Genomic DNA, 26856 nt, shown 5'->3' with positions numbered 1-26856 from the left:
TTTAGGATGACACTTTTTGTCTGATGCCAAACATCATAAAAACTGTATGTGTCAGAGCTAAAAAAATTTAAGAGACTTCGAATCCTTTTTTTATAACTCTTTTAGGTGCATTTCTGAATACTTCTATGAATTAAAAAGCTAAGATGTAAGTAGAGGATTTTATCTATCATCATTTATTTCATAGCTATCTTGTGCCTTCAAGATATTTGCAGCTAGATTTCTTTAACTTGAGTCAAAAGAAAATAAAGCAAAAGAAAGTAGCAGCTGACCATCTGTGAAGAAACCATTGCCTCCAGAAACACCCAAGTATAATAGTTTACTCCTCCTGAGGCTAAAGCTAAGATAAAACAGCTTCTAACTAAAAAGTGATTTAACACTTCTAATCATGCAAGTTCAAAAATCCATCCTCTTATTTAACCAAAAGTCTTGTTTCATAGATTTTGCCTAAAAAATTCAGGTTCCATTCATCCCAACTTTCAAAATGAAAAGGTGCCTTTGGATAACTAAGACATCATATACAATTTCAGGTCCTTCCCTCTTCTGATTAAACTTGATTTGGTAAACTACTGTAAAATTGAAATATTTCTTAGCCTTCCAATAATTAATTATATCATATAGTCTTTCAACATGAATTTTTTGTTCCATCGGAAATTGCTCTATCACATGGCAATGAAATAAAACTTTTTTGAGAATGCTTATCAAGAAAATCTCTCTTGAGATTTTCTTGGACTCTTTTGCTCTTAAGTCTGAAGAACGGTGTCTAATGTTTAAGAAAATGCCATTCCAGCATATTTTCACAAGCTCTAAACTTAGCCTGAGATTTCAAGGAGGTGTTTTTGTTGTTTTTTTCCCACTCCTTGCCATATTTTTTAGAGACAGTAAAGTTTTCAAATTTATTGCAAGTTGTTTTAATCAAGATCTGTCATTTAGTGGCTGAAGATAAGAGCTCTTAAATTACACTGTATTTCCTGTTCTCTGAACGATGAAAACAAAATATAATTTGCAAATGCATTTGTTAATACATACTTTGGCACTCAAAATTATTTAATTTTCTTCTCAGTAAACTTCATGCAGGTTTTGCCATCTCCTAGAACAGGAACAGATTTAGGTAAATTCTCACTGCATGTTCTTCCCTTGTGTTTTATCGGGTACCATGGAGCCATACTCCACGGCCCTACTGAGGCTACAGAAATGCCTACAGAAATGCCTCAAATACTTCACAGTCAGATAACACTGAACCTGCAGTCCTTCAGTAACATAATCACTGGTCTACTCTACTTCTGGGCACATCACTAGACTATAATACTAATTTTTATTTTAATAAAAGAGGACAGACGTCTCAAAAGCTTCTTCAAAATATCATAGAATCATGGAGTCATAGAGCAGTTTCAGTTGGAAGGGATCTTAAAGATCATTTAGTTCCAAACCCCCTGCCATGGGCAGAGACAACTTTCACTAGACCAGCTTGCTCAGGCCCCATCCAACCTGGCCTTGAACACGGCCAGGGATGAGGAATCCACAACTCTGGGCAAAAATCTCCTGTTCCAGTGTTTCACCACCCTCACAGTAAAGAATTTCTTCCTAATATCTAATCTAAACCTACCGTCCTTCATCTCAAGGCCATTCCCCCCTGTTCTGTTGCTACATGTCCTTTTGAAATCCCTCTCCATCAGGAGAGTACTCTTTCAGGTACTGCAAACCTCTTCTAAGGTCTTCCCAGAACCTTCTCTTCTCCAGGCTGAAAAACCCAAACTCTCTTAGGCTGCTGTCACAGGAGAGGTGCTCCAGCCCTCTGGTCATTAAAGATCATTGCATGAAAAAACAATATGAATGATTTAAAAACCCCCTAAAAGTAAGAAGTTTGGTGGGGTTGGGTAAATAAAACATGGTCAAAAATTCAAGGAGTTTTAGAAAGAGTGGGAAATAATTCATACAAGTGAGATACAAACTTATTACAAGGAATTGCAAAAGTATCTGAAAAAAAGAATGAATTAACAAAACAAACAAACAACCAAAAAAAAGAGATTCTACACAGTTAAACATAAAGATGCATACTAAGGACTTCTTTGTGGAAAGTATACAGTATAATAAGAATTTGTCAAAACCTGATTAGGGAAAAAAGGGAAGCTACCAACTTATTACTGGAGATTTTTATTCCAGTTTTCATTCAAAAAGGGGTGGCTCAACTGAGTAATTAGCAAGTTACAGGCTACTGGAACCAATTCAGGAATGAACTGAAACAAGGTTAGCATTTATCTTTCCTCTGAGAATAGGGAGGACAGTAAAATCAAAAGATGTACACAGCTGTGCTTAAATTTGAAAAAATAGAATAGAAGGATCCAGAGAATAACAAATTAATCAGTCTAAGTCCAATTCTTACAGAAATGATGGAATAGTTGTCTTTGGGTAAAGACTACAGACAATTTAGAGCAGATATCCACTTGGTAAGAGAAAACATCAATCCCATCTAGTCCCTGTGACTAGGCCCTACTGATAGGTGGAAGGAGTGGATATAATACATGTTAATTGCTTCAAAGCATTTGCCAGTCTTATGTACCATATTCATAACTAAACTAAGAATTAAATAATCTGGATTACACTATTGTAGCTGCAGAGCACCATGAATGTGAAGCTATAATTAGAGCAGTTACTGGCTGTCAAGCTGGAAGGAAATACTGAGTGGGATTTCACAGGGCCTGTCCTGGATCCAGTATTATTCAATATTTTCATTAAGGACCTGGATGATGGAATAGAGAGTACATTTATTAAATTTGCAGACAATACTAAGCTGAAAGCATCTGCAAGCACTTTGGTGAATAGGATTTGAATTGAAAGTAACCTTGACAAATTGAAAAAGTAATCCAAAATAATAAAAAAAAAAGAAAAGAGAAAAAGATTCAATTCAATAAAGTACAAAGTATCACACATAGGAATAATCTCTGGCTGGGAAAAATACAAGAGGAGGAACAACTGACTATGCATCAGATTTAAAGAGGGTAATGTACCATAGAGACACTAAGAGTCAAAAACATGCAGAGCCATTTGATATAGGAAATGTGGACTAATCTTATTTGACATGAGTGCCTCTCAGTCTCAACAATTGCCATGGTCAAAGCAGCCTGTTCAGATCAAGTGCTGAACGAATTTTAGCTACATCAGAAATTTTTATGGGAAAAAATAAAGGACATCCTCTTGCCTTTGGACTGCTTGAAAAATTAGAACTAGTATTTGCCTCACAGTGTGTAGAATTTGAACGAACAGCGTTCTTTGCTGCAACAATGTTCTGTGCCAATTGATTTAAAAGTTACAGCACTGCTATATCTTCAGTTAGGAGAAGTATATGAACTAAATTGAAGGTGTTGAACAACACCTACAAAACAGTTGGCCACAAAGGTTTCAGTTTTTGATTAGGTATGAAGCACCACGGGGAATTCTGTACCAAATAAAGCTGTAAACAAAAGACATATTTGAATAATGGAAGTTACCTTCCAATTTTGTTAGGAAGGTGGGGTTTTTTCTGTGTTTTCCCAAATGAGTATCTTCATCTATAATACTCATTTTTAATGCCATGTGTATTATGCAGCTAATTCACACAAACCCCATACATTGTTGATATTTATGGATTCATAGACGCAGTAGTTTTCCTTTTCTATTATCCTTTGCATAGTATAGCTTCAGCAGATCTACTTCATCTACAGGATGGGGAATAAATAGCTATGTTGGGGATTCAGAGAAGATACTGAATTTCAAAGAGGAATCAATGAAAAATGGCATATGTTTGCAACATATGTAAGCAGAATTTATGTAGGATACATGCAGTAATCATTCTACGCAATATTCACTAATATTTTTCACAGTTATCACTGTGCCTATTTTCACAAGTCCATGAAATACATTCATGAAAGATAGGACAGTCATGTTTCCAGTCTTTGGGATCAAACAGATCAGAAATTACATTCACTAGCAAAAATAATTAGACACTTACAACAAAATTAATAAATTTTCAGAAAATTTCTAGAAGACTGGTTATTTTTATGCATCATCTAAAGAGCTGTTGAAATAATTAGAACAAATAAAAGTTTCTTGCATCCCTATCATTAGGATTATTAAAATATCCTTTACCCATCACTATCTATTTATTTATTGCCACTTCATTCTGCTTGGGCAAAGAAATTAGAAAAAATAAATACACACTTAGCAGTCAGTGATTTTTGATGTACAGCCTCTGCTGTGGAACGTGAGGAAGCCTATCGTTCATTCCATCAGTATGTGTATCACCATGTGTAGTGAGTAATGGAAGGCATATTCCAGTAACTGGTTATAAACATTGACTCTGGATGAAGCTGCTATTTTAATCCAGTTGATTTGGGAACCATTATAGTCATAATTTGAAATTAATTACACCATCCGTGTTTGTATGAGTTCTTTTCCTTACTTCTTGCTCCCTGTGAAGTTATAGATTTTGGTCAGAAAGCTGTAAAAAAGTGTGGAGAAAATACTCTGTTGTTAAAACCAGACAACAGCAAACACTGGAACAGGTGTAAACCAGAAAACTACAAATGCATAGTACTAGATAAATAATGCCAGTTACCTTAAGGGAAATGTAGTGCTTTTAATGGAATGAGTCTAGTAGTAAAGCACAACAGAGTAGGGACACGTATCTGAATTAAATTTTAAAGATAATTGTAGTAATTGGAAAGGAAGTTGAAGAAGTGACTTAAATTCTAAAAAGCTCCTGTTGATTTTAATGGTAATAGTAAATCGAAAATTTTGTGATTTTCTGATGCTACCCAAAAAAGGGAAGAGAAAATAATTCAGAAACAAGAGCTTCTTGTCTGGTAGAAAATGCAGTGAGAGACAGCAATGTTGCCAAAGCACTTACCAGTTGTCATTTCTTAATTAGGGAAATATAATTTAATTATTTAAATTGTTTTATCTAAACATGCTGGTTAAAATAATATATATTCAATATATTTGCATTTTTATAAAAATAAACACATATCACCTGCTACAGTAAGACACTGCTGCAAATTCTATTATTCATGCTTATTTAATGAAATAAATTAAAGAAAATTAGTAGTACATTCTATGAAGTACTGCTTTAATCTTCAAAACTTGTTATCAGGATGAGGCATAGTGATGTTAAAATTAATTTTATATATTTTAAGAATGACAGAAAAGACCACCAGACTCTGCTCATGGCGAAGAAGCAGTTTTGTTTCCGCTGTTTCCTTGAGATCCACAATGAAATTAAAAGAGAAGATATGGGACAATCAGATCTTTCTGACAGTTATTTATACAGGTATGGGAAATTTCAGCTTTCATACTAGATTTTAGACACCTGTAACTGTTAATTGTTATTAATAAATGAGATGCAAAGAAGAGTTATGCCAACTTGTCTCAGAAGTAGATAAATATAGGGAAAGCATCATAAGCCAGCACATACCAGACATTTAAGGTATCATCAGAGTGGAAGAAGTTGCTTTCTAAAGCAGAACTGATATTGATGGGTTTTTTTAAGGAAGTGCCATTTTCCACTAACGTTTTATATTCTTCTGGAATATTTTATTCAAAGTTTGCACAGCAAAGGACACTGGTCAAAAAAAAAAAGAACCTCAGCCTACAAGTCTTGTAAAGGAACTCAGATGTAGGATAAGAGGTGCTCCTGCTTCAGTTACTTCCTGAATGACACTGATTATAGAGGTCTTCCTACACAAAAGATAGAGAAAGTGAAATCAAGAGGGATAAAATATTGTCATTTTCTTGAAGTTCTATCTAAAAACCCACTCTTTCTGAAATAACCTAACTTCGGCCTTGTTGTTCTTCCATGACATTTTGCCCTCAGGCCATTCCAGGATAGTGGATTACCTGCAACATGAGATATTTCTAATGTGGGGAATTAGCATACTCTAATAGCTGACCTTTACCTATCAATTCATTAAATTTCCCTTAATCATCACAGTGCCTACAATGAAAATTATCCTTCTGTATGTAAATGAACTAAAGTAACAGCACCTCCTGACTTTCTGCCCAGATGTTAACATGGTAAAACCTTTCATTTATTCACGGCAACAGTTATTTTTAGAATAGGCAAATAAGACTGCAATGATTCCAAGTCACGATCAGATTCTCATATTTCTTCTTTTTAACTTTTAAAAAGTTACACTTGATACAACCCACTCACTGCCATTTACCATCATTAATGATTCCAGCAACAGTGAATAACTAAAAATTATTTCCAAGCCAAAAGCAGCTGGCAAGGTTCAAAAGTACTAAAAATTATTTCACTAGAACTTTTATGCCTAAACATGGATTTAGAAGTTTGCCAAGTGTGAGCATCTTGCTGTCTGACAAACTGTCTACATCAGTCAAAATGGATTGGTATTTGATATGCTAGTACACATGGGGACCAGGAACACACTTCAGACCATTCATTATCATCTTTACTGCCTATTCCTTGCCATAACTATAGGCTTCATGATGGAACATGCCATTTTCCACATTGTAGAGTATGGTGTGATCATATTTAATGTTTCCCCCCAACCCCAGCAAAAATATACCCTCTGGAAACTGCCTCTCGGAAATGATGATATAAAAAAATTTACAAGTATTAGGAAAGGAAGAATGAAGCTGAAATCAGTCTGGGAACCGTTTCCTTCCAGCACAGCTGTACTTCTCTAAAGCCATTGAACTTGGTATCATCAAAAGAAAATGTCACAGACTCTCAAAAGCAAAGGACAGACAATTCTACAGATTATTGGATCATGTCCTATTTATAGAAATCTAACCTTTTCAGCCCCAAAGAAAAGCAAACAGAAAAGTGAAGTCGTGTCATAGATCCAAGTCCCAAATTGCAGTAATTTTGTACCGTTATTGTATTTTGCTAATCACAGAGACTCAGCAAAATGCTAAGTGAGTCACCATTAGTATGAGCAACCTTTCATAGTCAGTAAATACAACTACCACACTTAAATATTCCTAAAAAATAGAAAACGGGGGAAAAAAATCCAAAAGGTTTTCTGCATTGTAGGTACTTTTTTATCTTTGTATATTGACAACATAATTTTTCAAATTAATTGTTTAAATAACAAGTTACACTTTGGATAATAACTGGGGGGGAACTAAGTAAATTCTGCAATTTCAAAATCAACCTTATAATAGTAAATTCATGCCATAATTTACAACTAATCTAGAAAAAAAAATCACAGCTAAGATGTGAAGTGCAAGATAAATAGTTTTAGGTCCAGGTACACAGTCAATCTCAATTCCATATGAAAGAAAATGGAGCCAGGTTATGCAGTAGAACAAAGAAATCCAGAAGGCATAATCTTTTGTACAACCTAATTGCAACTGGCAGCAAAAACTCTGAAAACCTTTCCAGACTTGGACCGAGCATTGATGGGTCACAGCATCAGTGGAAACAGAAGTAAACTGATTTCAGTTCTGGATTCTTTCCAAGGCTTCAAAAGATTAATTATGCTACAGGATCTGTTTTTAATTGCCCAGTAAAAGTGTGGAATGAGGCACCTCAGAACAACGATCTCCTCAAAAAGAAAAAATAATCTTTCATAGTTATTCTCCCTTATATTCCTAATCATCAGCATAATCTTCAGCATAGTTCTTTAAATTAGCATTATATCTGTCTTAAAATAAAAAGTGGGAAGATTTGATATCTCCATCCCACCCCAAAACTGACTGCAGATTGCCACTTGTCTGCTATTGCAAATAAATCACCACTATTTCAAATACTGAGAATAGGTTTTGGAATTAAGTCACTCCTACATTTCACCATATTATTGAAATTATCACCATATTCAATGGGCTCACAGCTTCTTACAGCAAAAAATAGGTGTCTTTAAATGAGTGCCTAAGACTCACCCCATATATTGAATTAACCCACTCTAAGGATAGTGCCAACCATCCCTAAATTTTAGGTGGAAAAGGGTTAGCTGTATGAAATTATCAAATCATGGCATAAGTTTCTTTACAATAGTCTCACTAAGCTCTAACTGTGATGTGACAAGGAAAACATGCATCTGTTCTCAGTTCAGGACTAAATGTGTGTATATATATATATATATATATATATAAAACTTTCTATTTTAGCAATTTAGTCTTCATCTCTTTTTAATTCAGTGGTGTCATCTCCAAATAAAAGAATACATTTATTGGTTTGCTGAACTGAGATCTTCCCACCTGATAGCAGGACAGCATTATGATTTCCAACTCTGCCTGCCTGGCAGGAATGATAGCAGTAAGTGAGATATAATAGCAGGTGCTGGAGGTGTTATGAAATGGGATACAGGCTTTCTAGCCCTGGTCTCCTAAGAAAAGCAACAATATTACAAAAGTAAAGTATTTTTCAAGAAACTTGTGATCTTCAGATATTAAGAATGGAACAGTTAGAATATCAATACTGTCCTGTCATGGTCTGATTTCAAAACTACCTTGGAAATTTCTTGTGTAGATTACTTACATGAGTGAACACTCTGTGCAAAAGAAACAACTATATGGGTTTTGATCTCCACACTATTCTACACTAAGAATATATCAGAAACTAATCACAGTCTAGAGGAATTTATATTACCATCATCAAATTGCCGAGAACTAATGCACACACTTCAACAAATCAACCTGGTTTCTCACTCAAAGACTGGGAAACAATATTTTTCACATGGTGGAACATGTTCGTGCGAGGGATTCCTCTGACATGAGTCAAACAGCTCACGTGAGATAGTTCTCACCTGTGTAAATAAGTTTTGAACAAAGCAGCCTTTGGCAAATTTGTAACCCTTCAATTTGTTATTACAAACCAATGGAAAAGGCTTTGATACTGGCATGAGAAAACCTCACAACAACAGGGTTGTCACATTTTAAGCATTGTTTAAACAGCCAATTTATATAAAAAAGTACTATACCAACTTATTAGAAATTGTTTTCATCACGTGTCTGCAAGACCTGAAGTCCATTCACTTGTTATTTTCCTCAAAGTCCAAACGCTTATTTACCCTATTTGTTCAGTCATTTAGATTTATATGCACTGGAATAGCATTTAATGCATTTGAGATAAACTACACTACTATAAGTTTATATTGCTGATAAGCATCTTCAAAATCTGTCTGCGAACCTTCTTCTACAGTTAGTGGCAAGATGTAAACAATGGCAGAGGCTGAGTCATCTAACCTTTTCCAGGATGGTATGAGTTGTCCTCATAGATTGCATTTTTGTCTTGGTTGAGTACAAGGGAGGCTATGGTGGCATGTACCAAATACCTACATTTTTAACACATGATATAAATAGTGGGAATATGGCTACAGTCTCAAAAAGACAGGATGGAAGGAAGGAAGGATGGAAGGAAAGAAGGACAGACGGAACTCAAATGATCATAAAAATCCTTCTGTAACTATTCATTACAAGAATTTATCAAGAGGTACGACCTTAACTTGTAACAACACTATATCCTGCAAATGCTTAAAGAAGTCAGGAGCTTAATAGTTTAATAGTTTAATAGTTTAAACCTGATGCTGAAATTAACATTATAAGAAAAGTATGAGCAACTACATATGAAAATAGTTTCCATTTTTTCACAAAAACGACAAAAAATTCAAAGTTACATGAAAGTATTTTACTCTGGTTTTAAGCAATAAATAACCTTTTTACTGAATTTGTAAACAGCTCAGGTTTGAAAACAAGAGATAAAATAACATAGAACTTCATGTAGTATTTAGGTCTGTCTGTGCCCTGAAATTTTCAGTAGTTATAATATAACATGGGAAACAAGCATATCAGATTATTTTTTCTGAATGCCAGCTGACTATCTGTAATCAAAAAACTTCCTTACAGCAGTGGAAAATACCTATATGTCAGGATTAATTTGATTACTCATATACTATGCGAATATTTATAGACAATTGTTTATTTAATTATGAGATATGATAGTAATTTTGCTAAAATCCCTTTCTATAAGCCATTATCATTAATTAAAGATATAAATAAAATATGAATATGTCCTTTTGTTTAATTTAAAAATATACTCAGCGAGAGTTAATGTTTTTATATATATAAATATATATATATATATATATTCATTCCAGAAAGTATCAAACCCACAGTAATTTTCTTTCACTGCTGTAATGCTGGTTAAGAATAACTATCAAAATAAAGATCAGAGAATCAATTAATCCAGAATTTCAAATGCGAGACAACTCACTGGAGTCTTCTCCATTGTTCTCTCTTGAAATAGAATTTACATATTAGATCTATACTATGGGATGACACAGCTCATCCATATTTCACACAATATCCTCAGTCAAACTCCTGTTAAAAGCCTCTATAATTTTGACAGAAAGAAAGAAGCCACGTAGAAAAAATGCTTCTATAATTGCACTCAACAACAAATCACACTCTACTGTTTGTCAGACAGGACAAAACTGGCATTCATTTTTCACCTTGTAGAGTTTCTAGCCTTCCCTGGTACTTAACAAATGATAAGCATAGCTGTATAATTATATTTCATAAAATGGATGTGCAGCAGAAGTTTCCAAAATAATTGGAGCCAAAGTTAGTGCAGTATTGACACATAATTTATTTTCCTTCCTCCTCTAATTTTATGTTTCTCTACACACACTGTAGTTACAATGCTGATGGAAAATAGTCTGCATAATACTGTAAAAAACACAGGGAAGAATAGCTTGTGTAAAATTAAAAAAAAAAAAAACTTTCTCAAAACCGAGGGTAAATAAAAAAATGCATCAAGAATGTATAGTTCTCAAAATACCAGCTTTTGAAAGGTGAAGCAATTAAATACCACAATTAAATACCTCAATTAAGGTTCTTCAGGACTGAAATAAGCTTGTTTCTTACGTCTACCAATCGTTGATGAAGTTTATGGACAGTTAGCTAACATTCAACCCATTTTTTTCTACAAGAGTGTCAAAACAATTTTTAACTAGGAGATGCTACCAAATGAATTCTTGTTAGCTCTTTGGAATAACATTTGGACACAAAAGCTGAAGCAGCTTTGGAAGCTTTCAAAAGAATCTGTGAAGATGTTTTTGATGCTATCAATCAAAATCAATCTATTTTTTTAAAAAGTCTAACTTCCTTCAGTTAGATAAGAAGAGAGAAATACTTAGTTGGTGATGTGAATGCTACTGGACACTGAATAGCAAACTGCCACAGAATTTCACAACTATTAAGGAAACATGAAATTCATTTAAACAAGGAAAACATTAGTATCCCATTGATAGTGTTTTCCTCCATTTCAGTGATTTTGTCTGACAAGGTAGCAGACATAATACAACGTCTATCAGACCTGTCAACCCTGAAAAGCAACTCCAGTGACAGGAACCATCAAAAATTGACTTTTCTATTACATGGGGCCCTTATTTTCTCACTTTGACTGAAGTGGTTTTATACCTGTATAATTTTAAACAGAATTCATTTTATAACTTGCTGTTTGTGCTATTCAGAACATACAATTCAGCCTTTTCTTTTACAAGGTGTACCTCTGAATAACAATATATGTTTTTTGCTGGGAGAACATAGTCTGAGAGAGCACCTGACAATATTAAAACCAAGGTGCCGTGATGCTCTTTTTTTGGCCTTTGAGCTGTTCTCAAGTGCTTTGCTCCTCTTCTTGTTGTCTCTCCAGTTCAAATCTCTTTTGCCCCACATATTTTAACCATTAGTATTTCTCACACTAAAGTTAACATTGAGGATAAAATATACAGCATCAGCAGGAATATAAAAGCTCTTAAAGCAAGATGTTACAGAGATCAACTGTTTCTGTGTTCTGAGACTCAGATGAAGAAAATAGGCCGATTGAAGAAAATGACACACCTGTTTTGAACATTTCTTCCTCTCCACAAAACCAGTAAAAGTTACAACTTTTCTCTCTGTTTCTCCTTGCAGTAGTGTCCAGGAGTGTAATTTTCCAGTGCCAGCAGCATCAACACTGCAGAGTGTGCTCACTGTGTCCATCACCCCACTTGGTGCCAAAGATCTGGGAAAAGGCAAGTTTATTGTCCTGCCTGCTGTCTGAACTACCAAGTGCTGGCTGATATAAATCCTCCTTCTGAAATGACCACTAGTATGCAGAGGTCATCTTTTGTGGAGAAACGTGATAAACTTAACCTGAAAAGCAGCCTTGTTTGGCGAGCAGCAATCCTCTAACCTACATCTGAAACATTTGGGTAGCACAAAAAGTGGGCCGAAAGTACATCTTCATTTTTTTCTTTTTTGACATGAAACTTTTGAGAAAATCTCTTTGTTGGACTCTGCTTATACTTACAGGGACATGTAGCTGTTATAAACAGACAAATTATTTTGAGCACTCATTTAGTTTCTAGAATAAAAAATTTCACGTACAGATTTTCTCTACTGCAAGATTGATTTAGATTTTTTTTTCACTTTTAAGGGATACTTCTTTGCAACGTTTAACATTTTTTTCAGGGAGTTCTTCCTTTGATTCAGAGAATTATGCACTATACTAAAATACACAACTTGAAAAATATCTGGTTTTGCCACAATGAGATCAGCAACAGACATCATAAATTCCAAAGATTTAGACTCAAGTCTTCATTTTTCCTGTTCAATAACATATTTAAATCAAAAAGAAGAGAAACATTTTTTACTTTACAATATCTATTTAGTGCTGTGTACATCCAGGCTCCTCTGTATGTCAGAAACACTGATGTCATCTTTGTTTATTTGGAGTATGCATGCATATACATCAACATATAACTTTAAAAAGTCACAGACATATTCAGGGCAAACAATTAATTGCTGCCTGGGAATAGCTTAGAAACATGTTTGTAGAGGGCAGAAAATCCTGTTCATTTATTATACCATTTTATCTCTCAGATGCACATGGAGTACAGGACTACAGAGCTGCATATTACTGTGGCTAACACATGGTATTTAAATTTAGAGCCCTTTAATTTTCTCTCATCAGTATTTGGAGAAAAATGGAATGCAGTGCTATGCAATGATAAATAGGGAATCTAATTTAAGTTTGTTTTTCACAGTTCTTTGTGTTTAATGAAATAATTCGCTTGTTAAAGCTACTGATGCACAAACGCTATTGTAAATCTATCTCTTTTGTTTGCTCTGTTTGTGAAAAAACCTTAAAACCTAAGGGAATATTCAAGAATCTTGTATATTTACCTGGTCTAGGTTCTATAAAAATATTGGACTTGTTCCAATTCTTCAAAAACATCCATTCTGGAAATTAACACTCTTCTGAAATAACGCTACTGCATCCAGTAGTTTTTGAGGATAAATTTTCAGTATATTTCTAGAAGTTTTTTTAATTGAGATCCTGTACAAAACTTTTGTAGATAATGTTTTGGATTAACTGTTATAAGGTACCATTACCTCTATGCCTTGAAAAAGAATAAAACATCTAAAGTTACCTCTAAATATTACTAAGGTTCTATAGTCTTTTTTCTTGTACCCTTTTTCCCCTCTTTTCTAGTTTACAGGATTTCTCTCTGAACAGGTATCTTGATTAAAATGTCTCAAGTGATTGATTCATCTTTAATGTCACCTTTCATTGCACTGCATTAGATCTGAAATTCTTGTTAGAAAGTGTTTCTTACTCTTCTTTTCTATACATGGTTAAATTTGCAATTGTATGTATTCCAGGAGCATAATGCAACACAAAACCCAGAAGCACACGGTGGCTGAGACAGAGAGGCATCCCTGGAGATCTTCTAGCCCAACATCCTGCTCAAACAGGACTATTGAAGCTACAACAGGTTGCTGAAGGCTGTGTCCAGTGAGGTTTTGGCTATCTCTGAAGATTTCCACAAACTCCCTGGTCAAGCCATACCAGTGTTTGACAACCCTCACAGGAATCTTCTTAAACAGAATTTCTGGTATTTCAGTTGTGTCCATTGCACCTTCACATAGGAAGGTTATGTCCTCAAGCACTTCAAGTCATATCATTGCCTTTTTGAGCTTATTATCTCCATTGGAATCAGCCTAAAGCTGTTTAGGATCTAAATATGATGCACTTAAGCCCCTTAGAGATGTACCTAGCATGGTCTGGCCTTGGTGAAGTTACTTTACAACACTCAGCTAAGAAAATACAAAAGGAGGGTTTAATTGCAATCTTTCACAGCAGCTTGGCATTAAGACAACTAACTTCCTCAAGAGAAAACTCTAAAATCCACCTAGGCTCAAGGCAGTCTTCCCACAATATTGCCATAGTCTTGCCACCCTATTCTGTGCCAAAGTCCACTTTTTCCTTGCTTGGAACTGGATCACAGTGCCACCAAAAATAAGGAAGTATTTTCAATTCCTTTGCAACAGCTAGATGTGCTGAGCATCACTATATATATTCACACTTACCCTTGCTTAAAACTTGGGGTGGGGGAGGTGTTGTGTGTTTCTTTTTTTATATTTTGTACTGCTGGACATTTACTATTATATCCAGGTTTCATACTGGTTGAGCTTCTAGCTGTCAGGCCTAGAGCATCAGCAAGATTTACAAACTGAACACAGTGAAAAATCCAGGCTGTTTACATCAATCCATATATTTTGTTGTCATAATGAAATGAATATCAATGCAAAACACAGGAGGGAAAACAACTGACTGGATCTGACAACAGTGCCTATGGTAGACACTGTTTTCTCAAGTCCACTCAAGTTTTGCTTACTTTAATTTTTCCATGCTTCATGGTTTAAGCCGTCAAGATGTTAACTATTCATGTCAGCAGACAGCAATACCTGAAGATATTCCAAAACCAGCTGTGAAGGAGGATGTTGCATGTTTGTTTTTCTCAGTGAATTGAAGGGGTTCTTTCAGGTTTATTTTTAGTACTATTTTTCATCTCAATGGCTATTTTATCAATATAAACTCCTAAATCAAAATAAAATAAAGCAAACATGCTCTTCCTTTTATAAATTTTATGAACCAAAACAACTCTCAAAACTTTAGCCATTGTTAAAATATAATCTAAAGAAAATCAATCAGATTTATTTTACTTTTCTTTGTAGATGGCTGACATTTTGACAATGACGTGTTTTTTTCATTAAGATCCTCTGTTTATTTAAGAGCCCATACATTATGACAAGCTACTGTAATTTTTATGCATATGCTTTACAATCAGAATTCATCAAATTAAAGGCTCTTTGTATTTCACAGATTTTATACCCCATATTTAAATTATATGCCTATAATTACTTAAATTTCAAAAATTTTTCCAACATTACCACCATCATTTCTGTAGAAAAATAGCAATTTCTTTAAGTCTAATAAAACCACACAAAATTATTACTTTTTTTTATATCAGGGTCAGTGCAATCTTGTCATTCTCATTCTCAAATATCTGAATAAGGGTATTTCTGAATGATATTTTTACCGTTTTTACTTTTAAGTTCTTCCATCTGATATTACTTTTACCCTTTTACTTTCCTCTTGCAAACACATTTTGAAGCTTATCAATTTCTTGTGAGCAAGAAATTGCCAAAAGAAACAGCACAAGTAAAAATTTTACACCATTTTTCACAAATTAATGACTTAATTACCTTTAACCTTCATTTCTGAGCCTTCAAAAAGAAATGCCATGAAGTATTTGCATCTCAGAACATCAGGAAAGCCCTAGGTCTTATTTTTACAAAGAAAAAAAATGAAAACTATATCAAAGTGATCATGTGTGCCATATCTTATTCTGTACCTTGTCTTTGTGGGTTCTTATAATCTGCAATGACAAAGTTGGTTTCTTTCTGTGTGAATTGTGGTTCAAATCTTCCACTTGTATTTTCACTTTGCTGCTGGGCTTTTTGTCTAATATTGCAGAAATCTCGTAACAGTTTTAGAGAAGATATATCGACCATGCCATGGCAGCACAAATCTTTATTAGGTTTAGTTTTCCACTTTCTAACTGAAAGAATATTTAGTCATGAATATACAAGAACAATTCCTACTTTAAAACTCCCATCAAGTTTTTATTAACTACTTCATATTTTTGAGATATTTTAAAGCCTTTCAATTTGAAGTCAAGATTATTTACCTGGTGCTTTCGCAGCGTATTTTCCTTTCTCAAAGGTGAAAAATACTTTATTTACTGACCAGAGGTTTTTCCCTAATTGGTTTACTTATTCTAGCTGCACCCCTTTGCCCAATTTTTAATATTTTATTTAATCTCTAAACATTGACATTCTTCTGTCACAAAGAATGTATTACATGCCTCGTTAATACACATTCAACCTACTATTATTCTCTCTGCTTTTGTAGCAGAAGAGGGAAGCTCAGAACCCTCTGAAAGACATCTGTCAGTTCAGATAAGTCTTACTCCAATCAAAACTCTCATCTCAAAACAGGTTTTCCTACAAATTTATTTTTGGATTTCACTGAAATTTCATGAAATAATGTTGTCAAAAGACAGCAAGATAGAGAGATCCCATAATCTTGTAATTTCCAAGATCCTTACTTTTGCAAAGGTCTGCTTGGAACAAGTTCTGTATGTGCACCCATTAAGTGGACATGCATTAAGTGCAAAGCCACTCCAATGCTGCAATCACTGGAGATGCTACAGCCCTTTCTTCATCAAGGCAGCATGTGAAGGCAACATAGCTAACATCAGGAATGACTGGATGCTTCCTTAAACTACAGTTCTCCAAGAAGACTACTCCATGTGATACCAGCTCAGAGGATCAGGAAACCTTCCAGCCAGTAATCCCCATGAGAAGCAGGATGGATGCAGAACCAGATCAGAAGTTACCAGTATTTACCTGGTAAATAAAGACTTTAATGTGCTTAACTACATTTTATAACTTCTTTGCCCACAGATTACATGCAGGATAAAATTATACCATTCTGCCACAGAAGTTGCTGTGATGAACGACTTTGTTACAGTGAACAGAGACTGGCCCATGACATAATGCAAGTCTTAAGGGAAAATGGCAAAGCTTAACTCTTCTCAGTAATTTCATATACCGACTGCAACCAAACACAGGAAAAACAGGAAACACTAAGCATGCAATTCCTAGACACCTGCATTAAGAATGAAGGTGTTTATTTAACGTGACACTTAAAATATACTAATATTAAATTAACGTACTTAGGTAAAATAACACATGTATATCTAAACAGCGCAAATTATCGAAAATACATGTATAGCTAGATAGTTAAGGGACTTACAACAGCTCCCACCATGTAGCTGTGATATGGGTGGGAAAGACTGCAGTAATGTTTCCCTGTGAGAGGCAAAGGATGGAGCACAGGCAGGGCATGTTACAACCTGATGGATCATAAATTGGGGCATCCATCACTGACCATAGTTTGGATATGCCTAGTTCCTGATATAGTTTGTTTAATACAGAAGGCAAATAAAATGTGTTCATAATGAGTCTGCTATTAGCAATGAGATAATTTAATAATTTACTTGTACTGGTCAGTAATTTCCAGATTCTTGGTTTTAGATAACCAAACTGAAATATAGCGCAACATAAATGTATCTTATGTAGTAAAATTTTAGAAAGAAGAAAACCAAAACGAAACAAAAAAGGAAATTCAAGCTGAAAGAGGCTTTCCTTTAAAAAAAAAAAGTCAGTTAAATTATGGCTTATTTCTGCAACAAGTCTGTGAAAATGTTTTAACAGATGAAAAAGTTGCATGTAGCTAAAGTTATAAAAAATTCTCCTTAACAACTGGCAGAAATTTATAAATATAAAGTTGACTGAACATGGAACAAGATCTAGCAGCCTAACTGGCTAGCAAGTGAATATTTAAACAGAAATCCCTAAAAGTTTATTCATTAAATCAATCAGAAATTTAACTCACATTTACAGCAATTAGACCATCCAAGGGCCTTTGTATCTACTTGGAAAGAAATCCTGAAGAATAGTACACCAAACACAGTCATTCTTATTATTTATTTATTATCAAATTATGTCATTGATTAAACTGATGAAATGATATTATCTCAATAATCAGAAAAAAAAAATCCCAAAAAACCCCAAATGACACAAATAAACAACCCACATTGCTGACAACACAGAATACATTATAAGTGTTCCCTTACAACTAACAATTTCTAGCCGGAATTGCTAATAGGATAAATATTTTATACCACTTATGCTCTAGTTCCTTTATAGCAAGACTATAGTCAAAATTATAATCTAAGAATCAGTGGCTCCTGTATGGCTGGTGATAGCTTTGGGAACACATTTCCTAAAATCTTATCTGGAATGTTTCGCTACATTGTTAATTTTTGCTCTCCCACTTTTCCATATCATAAAATTGCTGCATTGTTTAGCTACCAGCTAGAGGTGAAAAACTAGTTAGTACTTACACAGTCCTTTAAACATGTAAGGCACCATATAAATTTTAAGTTATCAGAGATTTTCAAAACACAATCTATTTCAAAATACATTTTTCATTGCTATTATTTAAAAACTTGATTGGTCCCAAAAATTTTTTTAAAGTCAGATATATACTGGATTTAAGTAATGTTAGTAAGTACATATGTCTAAAAGGCAATAATATCAAGAGGCCAGTGTTGGCAGGACTGAGTTATGAGAAGGCTCTTTGTGACCTTTGTCATGTCTATATGGCAGGTTTTGCACTGATTCATCAGAAGCAATATTAGCTGACATCAATCATTATTTTTCAGATTTGGAGGAGACGCACATATTTGGGAAAAACTGCTATTTATATGCACTGAAACAAGAGGAACCAGGAGATTATTCAAAAAGTAAAAGGACTTATTTGTTTTCTTTGTTTTATTTATGAATGCCTTTATATCTACTGTCGGTATTACTGATGTTACCTAGATATTTTCTCTGGGGAAAGGGAGAGTGTGTAGTGTGATTTATACCACAAAATAACCATGCTGCAGAAATAATTATTCAAATCTGACTGAGAAACATTTTCACATTCTTCACAAGCAGCGCTGGCAAGACAAACCATCAAGGGACCCACATTCTGGATGAGGGTTGCACACAGGCACATGCTACCACACTAAAGGGTTGAGGAACAGATACACAGTGAAAGTGTTCAGCATTATCTCAAACCGTAACTAATCCTTGCAATGACATTTCAAGATAAGACAAGCTTCACAGGCTTCGAGACTGAGGCAATAAAAGAAGGGACTGGACAAAGCAACAGCAATGCAGCTGTTGCCTGTTTGCTCTCAGACTTTCCCATAATTACTAACCCATCAATACCTAGAATAATAATTCTTTCCTTCTAAGGAAAAATTGTCTAACAGTACTATGTATCCACATCCTTATTAAGTGCAAAGTTCACTGGGATCTTTGATCTGATCTCATCTGTGTGTACTTCCCAGCATGCAGCAAGAGTCTTAATATTCCTGCAGGACACAAAGCATACAATATTTGTGTCACAAAGGCCTTTGTTGGTAACCAGAACAACACATAATTTATCCATTATTTCTGATTTTTCAGATTTTCCATTACACATTGCACATGTTTTATAAATGCTCAGTTGCACTTTCCTCCATCTCATCATGGAGGAGATGTCAGATCAAAAAAGAATATACTAACAAAAGGAAAAAATACTTTCTCTTTTAGCCACTCAGTTATTTCAGAAGAACACTAGAAGCAAATCTGCCATATGTAAAAGAAATGTGGAGACATGCCTTTCTCAATTACTTCTCGGAAAAAGTGGAGATTCTTCTGAAGCATCCACCACGTTAAAAGAATCTACTCCAGGGCTGAATGGGAAATTGAAATAGAGGATCATCTCCCATTTATTTTTGAAGAGGCAGTCATGGAAGAGTATTAAAAGCAATCTGAAAGGGAGCTTGCAATTTCCCCTTTGTGGATGATTGTTATGTGCGGACTGATCTGAGCTAATGCCAAGATGTGATTAATTTAAAATTGAAGTTGCCACTGTAAAAAATTTAAATTCCAAATAAAACTGTTATTCTAAAAAAATCCCTCAGCAGTAAAAAATATAAAAATAACAAAATAAATAAATATATAATTCATAATCAGCAAGACATATGACACGAAAGTTTAAATCTTCTAAACTCCTCAACAAAAAACAAACAAACAAAAAAAAATCAAACAAAACCAACCAACATCTAAAAAGCCAAAACAACCCCCAAAAAAGCACAATAGAAAAAACCCCACATTTATTAACTAGGCATGGAAATAGAAGGTCAGTGGAATAAGTTCCCATTCATATAAATCATGTGGCATATAAATAATTGTACAGAAGCACAATTTTAAATGCAGAAAAATTTCTGGTTTTATTCCATCTTTATAACTTTCGAATCCAGGTTTTATTTTGTGTAATTTATGTGTTGAGGTTCCTCTTCTTTGTTTGTTTGGGGCAGTTTTTTGAGTTTTTATTTACTTGTTTGTTTTTTGTTTGGGGTATTTTAAATTTTTTTTTATTATCATGCACTATGTTTACCTTTAGGTAACTGAGGCTCAGACTAATTTCTTCATAAACTGTGTATCACAGCTTGCAGCAGCATCTACAGAATCTGTATGATGTCCTTGCTTAAAATTTTGCTTTTTAGTGGTTTTGCATATATTTGGGGATTCACTAACTCCTCTGAAGAGTTAAATAAGCTTCATTCCCTCATGTGTTCACTTACATGATTAAAAGCAGTAAATCATCTTTTCTGAGAGGAACACAAACTACTATTTAGACTATACTCAGGTGAAATGATTACTAAAAAGGCACCAGACTTAGAGTGGTGCTGTTCAGAATTATACTGTCTTACAGATTTATACCTCTTCACATGATCTTAAAAATATGCAATTAAGGAAATGGAGAATAACTTCATTCAAAATCAGTGCAAAATCAGCTTATTTTGAAACATTAATGAAGGAATTAGCTTCACATTTGTGTTATATTCTAAAAGCACTTAGGTAATATTAATCTGATTATTAATCCTTTCTGTGTTGTTTACAAAATGTTTTTCATTAACAGAATATACAATATAACCATAAAATTGTAAAAACATCAGAGTGAGTGCTGACTACAACTTGTTCTTTATATTTTCCAAAACAGGTTACTGCTTACACTACTATAAATTGATACGTATAGTTACTTAAATCTGGGTCTGAAAATGCGGGGGTTTTCTATATTTTTTTGCAAATATTTATTCTTTTACAACGTACTGAAGGTTACAATATCAAAGTCATGAAAATATTATAAGCTCTAACAGAATTCAAAACATGAACAGAATCTGAGATCGCACATTTGTATAATATGGTCATTCCACTAACATAACTGTTTTTCAAAAATCAAAATTTATACTTGCACATGAAATACATTATTTTCTCATTTATACTGATCATGACAAAGCTAATAAATTATCTTTTTAGTGGTCAGATAACGAAGCAAGCTTTAAAAAGGATTTAAATTTTAATAAGGCCTCAATCCCACTGCCTGTCAGTAGCAACCAGATATGATTTGTCAAACTTTATATCACAAAGCAACATCAGAGTTAAACTAACCTCTCTGAGAAGTAAAATCATGGAGTGATAGAACCAGTTCTGGGTTTTTCAATAATGTGGTCGAAACTAAATTTGCTTGTCCAACGGACACAAAGTTTGAACACAGCTGAAAAGGAACAGGCTTTAGATAGGATGGGGCCCAGGGAAATTGAACTTGGAACTTCCTGAAGCCAGCAATAGAAGATGGCGACTTGTGCTATCAGAGGGAACAGTCTCTCTGCCCTTGCCAATGTACCCCCAGCCTCTGCTGGCTGCAGAAGGCTTTTCTACAGAATCACAGGATCATTTAGGTTGGAAAACACCTCTAAGGTCATGGAGTCCAACCTCTGACCAATCACCACCTTGTCAGGTAGACCGTGGCAAAAGGTGCCACATCCAGTCGTTTCTTGAACACTTCCAGGGATGGTGAATCCACCACCTCCCTGGGCAGCCCATTCCAGTGTTTAACAATCCTTTGCATGAAGAAACTCTTCCTGATATTTAACCTGAACCTCCCCTGTGCAGCTTGAGGCTGTGTCCTCATATCCTGTCCCTGGTTGCCTGGGAGAAGAAAACTACCCCCACCTGGCTACAGCCTCCTTTTAGGAAGCCGGAGAGTGATAAGGCCCCGCTGAGCCTCCTTTTCTTCAGGCTAAACACCCCCAGCTCCCTCAGCCGCTCCTCACAGGGCTCGTGCTCCAGACCTTTCACCAGCTCCATTGACCTTCTCTGGACATGCTCCAGCACCTCAATATTTTTCTTGAAGTGAAGGGCCCAGAACTGGATACAGGATTCAAGGTGTGGCCTCACCAATGCCAAGTACAATGTGCCCTGGTCCTGCTGGCCACATTATTTATGATAAAAGCCAGGATGCCATTGGCCATCTTGGCTGCCTGGGAACACTGGCACCTCACGTTCAGCTGACTGTCCACCAGCAATGCCATGTCACTTTCTACTGGGCAGATTTCCAGCCACTCTTCCCCCAAACTGTAGCGCTGCCTGGGGTTGTTGCGATCCAAGTGCAGGCCCCAGCACTTGTCTTGTTGAGTCTCACACAATTGGCCTCAGCCCATTGATCCAGCCTGTTCAGACCCCTCTGCAGAGCCTTCCTGCCTCCAGCAGATCAACACTCCCATCCAGCTCAGTGTCACTCACAAACTTACTGAGGGTGCACTCGACCCCCTCATCCAGATCACCAGTAGAGATATTAAACAAGACTGGGCCCAATACTGAGCCCTAGGGAAGCCCACTAGAGACCACTCTCTGGGCCCTGCCATCCAGCTTGCTTTTAACTCAGGTTCTTAATGTGAAAAGCCATCTCCTGCAGTCTAATGCCCTGGTGTCTTCCTACCTCACCTGTGCCTAAAATTCATCCATAGAGCAAATACCCACCTTCTGCTCTTATTGTACCAAGAGAAGATCTTTCAGCTAAAGCTGAGCCTTAAGTGCATTTGGGAAAAGGAGAAGAGTTTCCTTATAAATCACTTCTAGACAAACACAAGGCGTTTTAGAGTGATCTGACATGGTACAGAGTGAAAGAGAGCCAAAGGACCACACCATCTCCCTTGGTTGTTGCTACTTGATCCCTTTATGCAAAGGTTGTATGTTCATATGACTTCATTTCACTGCAGTGTTAACTGAAATTCTGGTGTGAAAATTTACAGTTCTTCAACATGCATTTTTCAAGAGAAATTTCACCCAAACTTAGAATGCTTTTAAAGTAATTAGTGTAACACATTGCAATTGAGAAAACCTAAATGAACTTTTATGACTTGGAATAAAGCAGCTAACCTGCTCAAGACCTTGGGACAATTGTTTTAAAAGCAAATGACCTATTCCCTTTTTTGATGGGTGTAGAGGAGGGAAGTTTTTGTTTGGTTGGTTGGTTTTGTTCAGGGTTTTTTTAAGATAATGTGCATTGGGGTCCACAGTGTTCAAGCCTGTATTTAGAGGAGATAGAACTCACTCTGATTTTTTCATCTCAGTATATTAATCACCGATGGTGCAATGACTACTGCTGTTAGCCTGATAGCTTTTCCCCTCAGATGGAATTGCTTCATAACTCCTGAATACATATGCCTATCCTCAAACTCTATATACAAAATCTTGCCTCATCATTGTATTTTTCAGTTATTTCCCAGGAATATATACTAGCCAAATAATAACTTTTTGGTTTATCCAGTTTTCCAATTAAATGAGTCTCACTTGGTGAACAACTGAAGAACAGAATATTTATTAATGTATAAAGGAAACTTATAAAGTCATTGTTCTTATTAATGTCCAAATGCTATATTTGATAAATGAATAAAATTTTATTTTGAAATAATGACCATTTTAGGAAAAGTATGTTTGTCATAAATGTTATCAATGTTTAGAAATCAACACCAGCTAATTGTTTTAACTGAAATCAAGATCAAGAGAGTCAGAACTTAATAAATCTGCTCACTTAGCCTTATATAGTTAAAAGGCAGCAAAACAAACCTGCAAACTTCCCATAGGAGTGTATGATCTGCTTAGGAATTACTAGGAATTCAAATACCTCTGGGAAAAATTTATCTAGGTGTTTTTCCATGCTGATACCATGTTGGTACTCTGTGTTTTCAAACAGCTAATAAAAAAAAAAAAAAAGCCCTATAGTTGATGAACAGAACTGCAAAAAAAGTAACATGTAGCTTAACACAGAAAATATTGTTAATAATATAGTATTTCCAGAGACTGCAATTTTCTTAAGCTATTATGCTAACATCACGTAGTATCTCTGATGTGGGAAAACACAAACATTAAAAACTATGAGACAGTAGAGATCACACAGATACACAATGAGAAAATAAACTAGATCTGTGGGTGATAAAATATAGCTAAGAAAAGGAAAGAAAAAGTTCAGTACATCACAGATTCTGTGGCTTCATTAAAATAACAGAGAGCCAGAAATACAAAAAGTTGGAGACGTCGTTTTTAAATTAAAAGAGGAAAAAGAATCTCATGGAACCCCGCCCCCCCCCAATCCTCTTAGAAGTTGCATTATATACATACTACTCCCAAATGTTTCTTACATCCTCAGAAATAAAATCCTGCCATACTTTTGAGAAATATCTCAAAACATTAGTTTTCTGCATACAAATGTTTCTGTTTCAGAGAATAAAATTTTTTTCTTCTTTTTGTTAGTTGAAAAGTAAAAGCATATTATATTTGAATATGTTGATCTTACCTGTCTTGAAAAGCCAGCTTGTCACTTGTTCAGGAATACCTTGACCCGATGCCTATAATAATCCATCTAACCTTAAATGAAATCCTGTGCTGGGGGAGAGGTTCTCATTTCTATCACTTTTTATGCAAAAAAAAAATACAGATGACAGATCCTTTTTACAAGGTAGCCTAGAGTGTCTAGTTCTTGTCACAATGTTGTCATAGTGACAGTGACATCAATATACTTCATGAAAATCAGTACAGCAATTTTTCTGGAGACAACACCAGCGTTGATTCCTGAGTGTATTTTGCACTGACTTCCTTTTCCAGTCTCATTAGAAAATTTATTTTTGCACTATTCTTTAATTCAAATGTGACTGCACTAATTATTTTGGTTATAAGCAGCCTGGTTAAAAAAAAAAGCAAACAAAAACCACTGAAACGAAAATATTATGAAACTAAAATAATACAAACCAAAAAAGTTTGACCACCAAATTTCTTTCTACAAATTAAAATGTCTGTAATTTGTTAGTATAACACAGAGACCTCCTAGATCTGATTCTGTGACTCTATACTAATATTTTTTTCAAATACGGGTTATTTAACAGTATAAAGTACTATACATACAGCAAAACAGAAGAAAACGTTCACTTAGAAAAAGGTGATATATTCTCAGTCTCAAGTATATTTTTCTGGGAAAATACCGTATGTCCACTAAAATCCTGCTGTTTCATGATCATTCTTCACATCATTATAGCATCCATTTTCAACCTACAACTTGTCACCTTCCTGAAACTTTTAACATTTTTTGTCAGTAATTGCTACATGACATATAATCATATAAGTTCCCAAAACATGAAGTGTATATTCCACCAAAAGTAAGAAAAAACTGCAGTTCATCTCTTACTAATCTAATCTTTGTGTTGTGTGAAATCTGCCAAGGCAACAAATTAGTGCTAATTGTTGTATTCTCTGTTGATAATAGAAATAATTTTCAGACAACAAATTATAAACTTCGTTGTTGATTTCATCTTCTTCCTTCAAGTGATATGACTGTAAAAAAAATGTTTTCTGATGTTAACACTCACAAACAATAGCTTGAATCCTGAACCAGACCATCTGTTTTTCCTTTTTATTCAACGTGTTAAGTGGGAATTAACCCAATACATCTCTCCAGTTTCTAAACAAAAAGGAAATAACATTCTACTACTAAATAAATCCAGTACGTTCCCATATCTTGACCATTTGAAGTATTTGTAATTGTAAACATTTGAAATAAAAAGCACAGTCGAAAAAAGAGAAATACAGAAAACTGGGATAACTTTTAGAAACAAGCTACATTTCCTATCACATAATATTAGCCACATTGGGTCTGTAGTTCAGTTACTCATCTGTACTTCACACAGCCTGAAAAAGCAATTCACTCTGCCATATAAACATCTTTATTTACTAGGATCTCTCAACCTCCAAACGTGCCTCTCTCTATCCATTAACTACCATCTACATTAGCTATGTCTAGCATACCATAGTTATCTCAAACTACACACATTGCTTAGCCTGGGTCTCTTAAAAGGCTCATCCCATCATGAATAAATATAGGTTCACATTTACTACACCAAATCCAATGTTCAGGTAGTAGATTTAGAGGAGAAAAGCTACTGCTATCTATAATTAACCAAATACCTGTAATCAAAGACTTCATAAGCAAAAAGTGCTTTTGAAACTCAGAATACAGGCATTCACAAAGGAACAAGTTTCTTCAATAGCTACTCTCAAGTGGTCAAACCACCACCTTTTTCTCAGGATGTTCCTAAATAAAGACACACAGAGCAATGCAAGTTGCAGTGCTTAGGTTGCCACGTTTAATTTTAAGGTTATACTCAGCAGAAAGGCTACCTTTTATTCTGTAATGCAATTACTGCACTACCTGATAAACAAGACAGGCTCTTTGCTATCTGCAGCAGTTAATGGGAGGCCTGACTGCCTCAGGCATTTTATGACTATCCCTAAGTGATTATATTACAATAATCTGAAAAATTTGACCAGACCTATATTATAAAGGATGAGCAGTAGATCAGAGTCTTGTCCTGTGAGTTGGTACTTGGCACAAAGTCAGGTGTATTTACACCACAGTATTCATGTATTTAAATAGAAAACCAGCCATACTGATTTAATCATGCAAATTGTGAATAAGTAGTCTACAGTGCATTAAGGATTCAAAACAAAAAAAGCATGTTTTATTTA

At 34.9% G+C, this 26856-nt stretch overlaps 1 protein-coding gene across 1 annotated transcript in view; it reads right to left on the bottom strand.

Moving 5' to 3' along the window:
• The window catches only part of DGKB (diacylglycerol kinase beta), a 382874-nt gene extending 358150 nt beyond the window's left edge, over positions 1-24724 (bottom strand). Inside the window, exon 1 of the mRNA XM_048304406.1 lies at positions 24635-24724. The gene's annotated coding sequence lies outside the window, so the exon portion shown is untranslated. The remainder of the gene's footprint in view (positions 1-24634) is intronic.
• Positions 24725-26856: the final 2132 nt, after the last annotated feature.

Source organism: Corvus hawaiiensis, chromosome 1 (assembly GCF_020740725.1).
Source record: "Corvus hawaiiensis isolate bCorHaw1 chromosome 1, bCorHaw1.pri.cur, whole genome shotgun sequence".
NCBI classification, from domain to species: domain Eukaryota; kingdom Metazoa; phylum Chordata; class Aves; order Passeriformes; family Corvidae; genus Corvus; species Corvus hawaiiensis.
The sequence above is the reverse complement of the archived record's forward strand: the minus strand, read 5'-3'. Positions and strand labels throughout refer to the sequence as shown.